A 10,105-nucleotide genomic window follows, 5' to 3' on the forward strand; every position below is an offset into this window, starting at 1 on the left:
GCCTGATCTTTAGTAACCAGGGGATTCAGTATTTGCAGCTGTCTGTGTAGCTTTGATACATTATTTAATACAATATTAATTTAATATTCCAACCATAAATGATCCATATGACTGAAACTTCGGCCCCCATGCTCCCATCTGTACACATGGATAAGAAGGTTCTACCGAGTTCCTGGTCCACAGATTGGGAGGGAGAGAGTTGAGAGAGCCAGGAGGCATCTGCAGATTCTTCCCCACTTCTCTCAAATCCATGGAGCATAGTAATTTATACTTATTTCCCCTTATCGTGTGAAACTTCCCTAAGAGTGGTCCCAGGGGCAGCTATGGGATAGCAGAGTCCCAGTAGCATGACTCCTGTAGGAAGCCAGCATGCTGTCCAGCGATAGCAGGGAACAAAGAAGGGAAGGGCGCAGTCAACAGTCCACTGAGCAGATGCCATTTGCCTCTGGTGGATCCCTCATCCAATAGAAGAATTAGAGGGAAACTCCATATGTGCATACTCATCATTCCGACAATCTGTATTCGGGTATCTCAACATAAAGAAGCATCAGACCTTCAGTTTATAACAATGTAGAACATTGTATCTTCCTGTATATGTGGATTTCTCTTAAACCTGATTTGATTCATATAAGATAAATTGCTATTAATGTTTAACATGGAACATGCTGTCAATACCACACATGCTGTATGAGGTTTATATGACTGCAGATGCAGCACCTACGAACTGGAGTGAGGCAGGAGAGCAGGAACAGATGGGGGTCTGGGATAAGGAGGACAGGAACCAGGAGCAAGCAGGAATGCAGGGCTCAGGTAAGCAGGAAAGGTCCATAGTGGCTGGCAGGCAGGGATTCCTCTCCTTGCTCAGATAACTTCTTTCCTGTGCCTCTTCCCAGCCAATCAGGATATTTTCCCCAGTCAGGAGCTTAAGGAGAAGAGCCATTTGTGAGCTAGCAAATCACTGGTTTCCTTCTCCGGTTGCTCAGGTGAGCTGTGGGATGGTCATTATGGCCTAAGCATCGCCTGGGGACCCATGGGCCCAAGTTTGAGGTCATATGCCTAACTGCAAACATCTTCTTAAGTTCAGTTGAATTCAGTAGGACTTTAAACACATCCCTGAACAGAGATCCTTTCTTGGATCAGGACCATGGTAAGACTCTCAATTCAGTATTTAGAGTTCCTCCTGGAACGTACTGTACAACACCAGTTAGCTGATAAATACTGTTCTCACTGCTGACATCCTTGAGTTGCTGGGGCAGAACCAAGATTATAAACAGAAAGAAATAGTTACATTTCACGTGCGTTAAGGAGAAACACGATCAATGTTTGCCAAATGGGAAAGGACAAAATCAGCTGGGGAAACTATGGTGAAGCTTTTAAAATCATGATAGAGGTAGAAGGGAAGTCTCTCTTCAGCCAAATAACCTGGCATGTACTTCTAACAGGAGATAAAAGATTAAAGGACTTTTTTCCCCTTGAAGCAACAGATGAAAAATAAGATGAATAATAATTACTAATGTGTCTATTCATAAATGCCAGGTGCAGAACTGCAGTAAAGAGCACAAGAACTAGAAGTGCTATTCACTGATGGAGTTTATGATCTAGGAGGCACCACCGAAAGCCCATTGGGTCATTCATAGAACTGGTGGGTTAATTTAGATGAGAAAATGCTCTAAAAAGGTAGAGGTGTGTCCACAGTATTTATAATACCAGTGAACATCAGAGTGCACTGAGCAAGTCAATCTGAAAGTTCATAACTATAGTATGGGCATAATTAGAGCAGGGTGAAAAACAGAATTTCCATCCTGTGGAAAATTCTGAGATTTCAAAATGTGGTTTTGTACCAAACTGGGATGGAAAAGTAGAAATTTTGGAATTTATCATGAAACTAAGTATTCCTACATACTTCATTTCAGAAAAGTCTAAACGTTTCATGTTGCCTTTGTTTCAACTTTTATGTTATATAAATTTACAACATTATAAATATCTGTATATTATATAATGTTACTATGATAAAGTCAAAATGAAATGTTTCAATGATATCTCATAAAAATGTCAGTGAAATCAGTATATTCCCACAAAACATTTTGACATAATCAAATCCATATTTTCAGCAGAAAATTGTTCAGTCGGAAAATCTTTGACCAGCTCTAGACAAAAATCTTCATATCAAACACAAAAGGAAAAAGGCACTTCTGGGCATCACAGCTTCCTGGGATTCCAGCAGTTGAAGATCCTGAAGTATCTAAGGATTGTGAACCTTATTGACAGAGTGGGTACAACTCTTTGGTGATGGAGGCAGACCACATGCCTGCCATGCACTCTCTCTAAATGTCAGGTATGCGCATTAGAAAGTGTGAGCAAGGCAAAGCAAATTCTTCTGTGTTTAAAGTTCAGCCATTCTCTTGGTATATATTCCTGGAATGTGCTGAAATAAAGCAAAGGAAAACCATGCAGAGAGGCAGCTCAGAGCCACAAGTGACTTTAGTTAAATGTCAGAACTGGAAACAACCATGGTTTGCTTACCAACCTTTAACACACACACGCCTATTATATATATTTATATGTATATACTGTATACACTGGTCCATATTCTCCAGTATGCTAAGGCCACTTTGCAAGCAGTATAAAGTGGCCTTACGCCAGCCTGAGATCCCAGCTGAGAATTTCCCTTGTACAGAGGAAATCTACGCCGGTGCCAGATATCTCCCCCTTCCCTGCGTAAAGGGGGATAAAGGGACATATCGGGGGCTTGGCTAAGCTGAGCTCTGCTATACCTGATCTTCTCCTGACCTTAGGAACTTTACACCTGTGGCTAGGGTGACCAGATGTCCCGATTTTATAGGGACAGTCACAATTTTTGGGTCTTTTTCTTATATAGGCTCCTATTACCCCCACCCCCGTCCCGATTTTTCACATTTGCTGTCTGGTCACCCTACCTGTGGCAGAATACAAAAGCAAAACCCTTCCCTCTCTAAGGTGTCCCAGGACCAGGGAGCCCGGAATCAGAGATCACAACCACTCCTTGCCTACTACACCTGAGCAAGATTCAGCATGGATAGAAGGTGATCATTTGATAGTATTTTAACATGCTTGTTGATTACCGTTGCAGGCAGAGAGTATTTTGGTTTGGGGCCTGATCCAACCAACGCTGAAGTCAATGGGAGCCTTTTCATTGATTCCAATGGCTGATGGGTCAGGCCCTTTGAGAGCATTTCAGAAATATCAAGGAATTTGCTGTTTTAACTGAATGTCACCCCTGATTTCAGGACAGTTGTGGCGTAGTATTCATAGCACAGGTTTGGGGATAACAACGTCCACGCGTCTCATTAGGAGACTAATTAGTGTTCGTTAAGCACTTTGAAGATGAAAAGCACTAAGCATTAATCAGGAGAGATTTCTGGTCCATACTGACATTATTTGAAATATTCATATTAATTACTCTTTTCATTCAAGGCAGAAGGAGATCCGTTCCCAACATTTAGGGAGAGCAGACTCGACACTGCCAAGGTGCTGAGCACTTGGGCCAGGATGCAACAAAGCACTTTAGTGCGACTGCTCACATGCGTGAAGTTAATGACAGGGTTAAGTGCCTTGCTGGATCAAGGCCAGAGTGCTTAGCACTTGGCAGGATCAAGCCCTGAAAGCAAAGAATAGCGTTTCTCTGTTCTGAAACACAAAGGAAGACCAACGTCAGGACATAAACAAATACGGTACCATCCCAACGAAGCATCAAGTTGGCCGATTTCTGCATTCCTAAAGAAGCCCATCTGCATGAGGGATGCACAGGAGTAAGTTTACTTAGACAAAATATTTCCACCATAACCAGCCTACCTATAATTTGTCAAGTACAGGGTCCTTATGCAAGGACAGGAGAAGAGCAGAAAGCAGACTGATCTCACCATGCAAATTTAATTTACCCAGGGAAGACTTAGATACTGTGGAGCTGGGCTAGTTTTAAAAGACCCTCTTGGAACATAGGAATTGCCACACTGGATCAAACTAACACAGGTCACCTACTCCAGGATCCCGGCACCAACAGTGGTGATGGGACATTCCAGATGCCTCAGAGGAGGTGCTGTAGACAGTTATGAGATAATACGCTTGAAAGGAGCTCCTCCTAAACATCCACAAAACGGACACATTATCCTCCTGAAAACTCTCCTTTGCTGTGAAGTCTACAAAAACCTTGCCATTGGCTAGGTTGCTGGTATGCGGAAACCACAGCCTCTCATGCCAACCAATGTGGTCTTATTGTTTTCCTTGTACTCTCCCCCATTGATCTGTCTGTATCCATCTGCTAGTCTTTAAGGTGCCACCAGACTCCTTGTTGTTTTTGGTAGATACAGACTAACACGGCTACCCCCTGATACTTGTATCCATCTGTTGTCTCTTGTCTTAGACTCTTTGGGGCGAGGACCATCTTTACGTTCTGTGTTTGTACAGCAGAGATATTCTAGAGCTCCTAGAGTAATACAATTAAATAATAATAATAACCTGCCCCCCCGAAGGAAAGTCTCCTCTTAACCCACAGGAGTTAGACGCTGGCTTAAACCCTGAAGCAGGAGGTTTATATCCCTTTCAAAACTCTTGTTTATTTTCGTATTTACTATTCTAACCCGGGATATGCCTGTGATCCATATAAATGTCTAGTCCCTTTTGAATCCTGCTAAACTCTTGGCCTCGATGATATATTGTGGCAATATGTTCCATGCACTAATTGCGCATTGCATGAAGAAGTATTTCCTGTTGCATCACACCAGCCTGCTGATTGGTCGATTAGTGTCCTGTGTCCTTTAGTATAAACAAATAGTCGGCCTCCAGGTATAATTTTGAAAACTGTCTGCTAAAGAAGTATATAAAGCAAAAGCCTTAGGCAATTCAAGGACCACTGCAGAGAGCCTGGTTGCGGAAAGATCTGTAAACATTATCCAGATTACACACAACAGTACCACACGCAGCCAGTGATGTGAAAAGCATGAATCACATTCTTACCCAGCTAAACTAACCAAAACTCTAAAGAAGCCTGCTAATTATTTCTAAGGACTTTGAATAGTACTGTCCCTAAATTTGATTAAATACCACTCTAAATCCTTTCAACTGAACATCATTAGAGAAAGCTGGCTTGATGGGGCAATAAAAATGTTTTCTGTTTCCCATCGACTAATGGCTCTTCTTCAGTAAAACATGCTATGTTTTAACATCACATAGCGCTCTTCCTCTGCTAAACTGGGGGAGCTGTGATATAGGGTTCAATAAGCATATGATCCTCCTCTTTGCTGATCAAATTAAGACTATTTAAAACTCTGTGCTTTAGAAGCACAGCAGGTTCCAATGGAGAAGTGTTAAGATCTCCAACTGTTCTAAACTGACAAGCAGGAAGGGGTGGAATTACATCATTTAAAACCACTGCAAAATGGGAAAGACAGGTTAATGCAGCAGCAAAGGAGAACGTTAAATTTCCCCATCTTCTTTGCAAGGAATGTGTCGGTCCCAGGGCAGAGAATTTTTCCAGTATAAAACTAATACCCTCTAGTGCAGAGGTTCTCAAACTGGTCCGTGGACCACCAGAGGTACACGAGCTCCATTCAGGTGGTCCATGGATAGTTCTCTATAAGATGCGCGCCTGGGCGGCCGCACATGAAAGAATGAAGGGCCACCCACCTAATTAGTAGAGTTGCACAGGCGTGGCTCCACTAATTAGGTGCCTGGACCCTGGATAAGACGCACACGTAAGGTGAGATGGTGGCCTTGAGTGGAATAGAGAGTAGGTGGGAGGGGGCAGTGGGGTGAGAAGAGGAGGTAGGGGGGATTTGGGGTGTGCAGGGCTGCAGTGGCCAGAGAAAGAGGCAGCCAGAGACCCCCCCCTCTTTCCCAGCCCCAGCTTGGGGGCTGCTGCGGTGGAGGAGAGAGGGAGAGATCCCCCTCCTTCCCAGCCCCAGCTCAGGGGCTGCCGTGGCGGGGGAGAGAGGGCACATCCATCACATTAAAAAGGTAAGACTACTGATATTAAAATATGAGTTGTGTGCTTTTATTTGTAGAACAAATTAAGGTTCTTTTTATATTTACCCAAAGCGCTTTACAATAGTTAGCTAGCGGTACAAACAACATTAGGAAAGATCATTAAGTGGTCCGCTGAGACCCTCGGCAATTTTCAATTGGTCCGCAAAAAAAAAAAAAGTTTGAGAACCATTGCTCTTGTGCAATTTTATATTGAGTGCTCACTATTTTGAGCTTGATCACTGCCTGCGATGGTAATTCCCTTAGGAGGGGGCTCAGAGAGGAAGTTTCCAAGAGGATACAGTCACGGTATTCCTCCCAATTATGCCACAGGGAAACGGGGTTTGATTCCATGCAATAAGCGGTGTGTAAGGCTCTGTTCCAAACCTGTCTGAGCCCCAGGCATCTCTGCACATCCCAGGGGAGCAGCAGAAGGCCAAGGCAATCTGTATGGAGTCCCCATGTCTTCCCAAGGATAACAGGCCCTTAGCTCCTTCCCACCATGCAGCACATCTCCCTGGCAGTACGGCTCTAATGGACCTGCACTACCAGGCACTCCCCCTGGCATGACTGCTCCCAGCCTTTCCCCAACCCGGCCCTTTGCTGTATTATTTCTTCCAGATAACCTCTGTGAAGTCAGCGGGCAAACAATGTGTGTGTCTACAACACATCCCACCCCACTCTGGCCTGTCCCCATCCCAGACAGCAAATCCAATCCTCACTCCCCCTTCCACGGTCAGATCTCAACCAAAATGAGCTCCTTCCAAGGGGTCTTGGGAAGCGGGAAGAAGGAGGAGGGAGAACAGTACCACGCAGGCTCAAAACACCTCTTCCTGAGCAGGAGAGGGGAGAGCCAGGTGCAGTGAATTTTCTTTGTGTGTGGATCTAGACAGCATGAACTGTCCCACTGTTAGGACCTGGCAGTGCAGGTCCTAGTCAGTGGGAGTTTCGTTTGAGTAAGGATTGCAGGATTGGGCCTTTTGTGTCATGCTGGGGTAGGATGGAGTAAGATTATATGATTTAACATAATCAAAAAATGGATCAAATTTTCCTCTCGCTTACACCAGTGTAAATCCAGAGCAATTCCATTTAAATCAATGACTACAGAGTCACTCTGGATTTCCACCAGTGTAACAGAATTTGGCCCAAAACGTGTATCCCATGAAGCTATTGCAGTGAAGAAAGTTATAAATATACAAACCTCCTGAGCAGCAGTTTTCTTCACTCCAATGTAGATTTTTCTACTTTAGAATCAATTAAAAAACCCCACACACACTGCAGAGAAAATTTAAGTGTTAGTGTTGTCTTTCCTTGACTACAGACAGCTACGCCACAAAACCTGTATTAAATAACATGGAGTGGCTTAAACCAACAAAGACTTAAAAAGGGTTCAGAAAATATAGTCCAGGAACAAATCGTTCCTGTGCATCTCTCTTTCCTCTCATGCCTTGAACTTCACACTATGCCACTACCTCTTTGAAGCACGGCTGCACGGACTGGATCTTTCACACCATGCATCATAACATCACTGGCTATATCGTTTCAATCTCCAGCACGTAGTATTAAACTGATTACTGGCAGGGTCCACTGCAGCTGCTCCTGTGGGGTGTTAATTAGTACTAGGGACGCGTTCATAGCGTAAATGGATCTTTGAGAGCCACAAAGATATTCAACGAAAAGGTAAACCCAGAGACTGAATTAATAGGAATGTGCATATTACAGCTGTTCTAAACCATGGGTTACTGCATGTGCCTAGCTGGTGATTTTCAGAATCTAACTTGTCCATTTTGAGGGTTTGTTTTAAATAACAGGAGCAAGTCCACCACATTCCATATAGATTAATCTCCTGAAAAAATAGCAATGGTAAATATATAAACCGAGCTGTCTTTCAAACAGCTCCTGAAATGACATTTCCCCAGTGTTTTTCTACAACAGCTGCGTCAATTGAAATCAAATTTGGTTTAAAGAAAATTACTCTCCAGTTGAGATTGTATATGTCAAGATTGAGCCTGAAACAAATGTTTAGAGGTAGGATCCTGGTAGCCCAGGATTCTTAATGGAAATAAAGATTAGCATCAGAGCAAGACTACTGGCTGCTCTGCCAAATCCTCAATACAGGACGTGTGTGCACAGGAGCAAAGAGATAACTGTCTATAAATAAAAGAATATTGCACTGTCAAGTTTTTGGAACTGGAGTTAGAGCAGCAGAGATAAATAAAAACTTTGCTGAAATGCCAACTACTTCCTCGTTAGAAGGCAACACGAGCACCTACAAGCTAGAGCCACACATCACTTCGAAACAGGTGTTTGGGACCCACGGAAAGAAGAAACCATTTCTAAACACACACACCTCCAGCCTAATTCAACAACTTCAGTGCTACCGGGACGGATCGCCCCCCACTTTGATTTCACTACATCCAATCAGCCCCTAACCATTGGAGATCCTCCAGTCCCACACAGGTCTCCGGGATGTCTCACAACCGTTCAACTCGGAGGGCAGTTTCATTCCCCTCCAATCTCCCCATCTTTCTCCGGCAACAAATGAACATCCATCGCATCCCTTTGCTAATCAGCTTCGGGCTGCATCATCAATCGATGGAGGAGTGCGCCAGTAAACACAAAAAGTTTACCTTCCCCACAGGAGTAACGCCAGAAAGCTACTGAAAGCAGATCTGCCCACACCATGCTGTGAAATGCCCGGCCCGAATGCACGCCTCCCCTCCTGACGGGTTTGCAATCACACATTTAGAAACATGCCCCCAACCAGGCTAGGAGAACACTACAAGGTGCATTACAACGTATTTTGGTCACGTTCACAGAGGTGCCGTTTTCTAAGCCGACAAGCCATCTTTGCAGCCCTGCCAACGTGCCTTTAAAGCCGAGGACGGGGCAGCTCTCTCCTGCCACGTCTGCAGATGTTTTTGTATTTTTTAAAAAAAACCCAAAGAACCAGTGACCGGCTCCAATGAGCCCTGCACCGGGGAGGGCGCTGAGGTGCCGGTGTCAGGGCGAGCCGCAGATGCTCACCGCGCCTCCAGGCAGCGGGACCATCCAGCGGAGAGAGGCGAACACCGGCGCGCCCGGACGCGGCTTGTACTCACCGGAGCTCCGCCCGCGTTATCCCCCGGCTCCAGCCCATCGGAGAGAGCCCCGCGCTGGCTAAATCCCGGGAGCTCGGCCGGCCGCGCTCCCCAGCCCCCTGCGCAGCTCCCCTCCGCAGCCCCGAGAGCCGACGAGGGACCCGCCCGCCCGGTGCCAAGCCGCTGCCGAGTGGCTGCTGCCGGCTCCGCGCCGCGCCTCCCAGCCCAGCGCGCCTGGGGCGCAGCAGCGAGGGCGGAGAGCGCCGCCTGGCCGCCGCGCTGGGGAACGGGGGCGGAGAGGCCGGCGGCGGAGCGGCTTAGCCCCCTCCTCACGCGGCTTCCAAGGGGGGCGCAGAGCGCCGCTTGCTCAGCCCCCAGGCAGCGGGGGGACCCGCCCCGCCGGCCCCAGCCCTGCCCAGCACCGGGGAGGGGGGCACTAGGCGCTGGGCAGGAGACAGGTGCAAGCCCTGATTGCACCCCTTGAGCCCTAGTTGCCTGTCAGTCAGCCCCTGCCTGGGGGGCACAGGGTGCCTGTCCCACACGGGTGGGAGAAGGGGAGCCCTTGTGCTGGGGGCCTGTGGCTGGGGTAGGAAGCAGCTGCCGGTTTCTTTGGGGAGCAGGGAGTCTCTTCCCTCCCCCCCCCCCCGCAGCCGGGGCCCCCACTCCAGTCCAGAGGATTAAAGAGGCAGGAAGCATCTCGTGTGCCAGGGCAGGGAGCAGCCCGGGAAGAGGCTAGGGCAGTACAGCTGGTCCCTAATAGAATCATCCGCTCTCTCTTTGGTAATTGGGGCTGGCAGTTGAGCTAATCAACATGGGAGTTTGGCTACTGTGCAGAGTTAGTGGCACAGGCCCCGGGGCCTTCTTCACAATGCAGAATCCCTTCTTGGAGGGGAGGTGCAGGTGTAGGGCATGACAGGCAGGGGAGCGAGACACACACTACACTGAAGGTTACAGCTCCTTCTGTGAGCCGCTCCTTGCGGGGATGGGTAATAGAGTTGAAAACCCTGCCCCCTGGCTGGGACTTAGCC

At 46.9% G+C, this 10,105-nt stretch overlaps 1 protein-coding gene across 3 annotated transcripts in view; it reads right to left on the reverse strand.

Moving 5' to 3' along the window:
• The window catches only part of RASGEF1C (RasGEF domain family member 1C), a 118,546-nt gene extending 109,283 nt beyond the window's left edge, over nucleotides 1-9,263 (reverse strand). For all 3 annotated transcript variants that reach the window (XM_065555082.1, XM_065555083.1, XM_005295869.5), the window contains exon 1: nucleotides 9,099-9,263. The gene's annotated coding sequence lies outside the window, so the exon portion shown is untranslated. The remainder of the gene's footprint in view (nucleotides 1-9,098) is intronic.
• Between the last annotated feature and the right edge of the window lie 842 nt (nucleotides 9,264-10,105).

Source organism: Chrysemys picta, chromosome 8 (assembly GCF_011386835.1).
Source record: "Chrysemys picta bellii isolate R12L10 chromosome 8, ASM1138683v2, whole genome shotgun sequence".
Classification (NCBI taxonomy): Eukaryota; Metazoa; Chordata; order Testudines; family Emydidae; genus Chrysemys; species Chrysemys picta.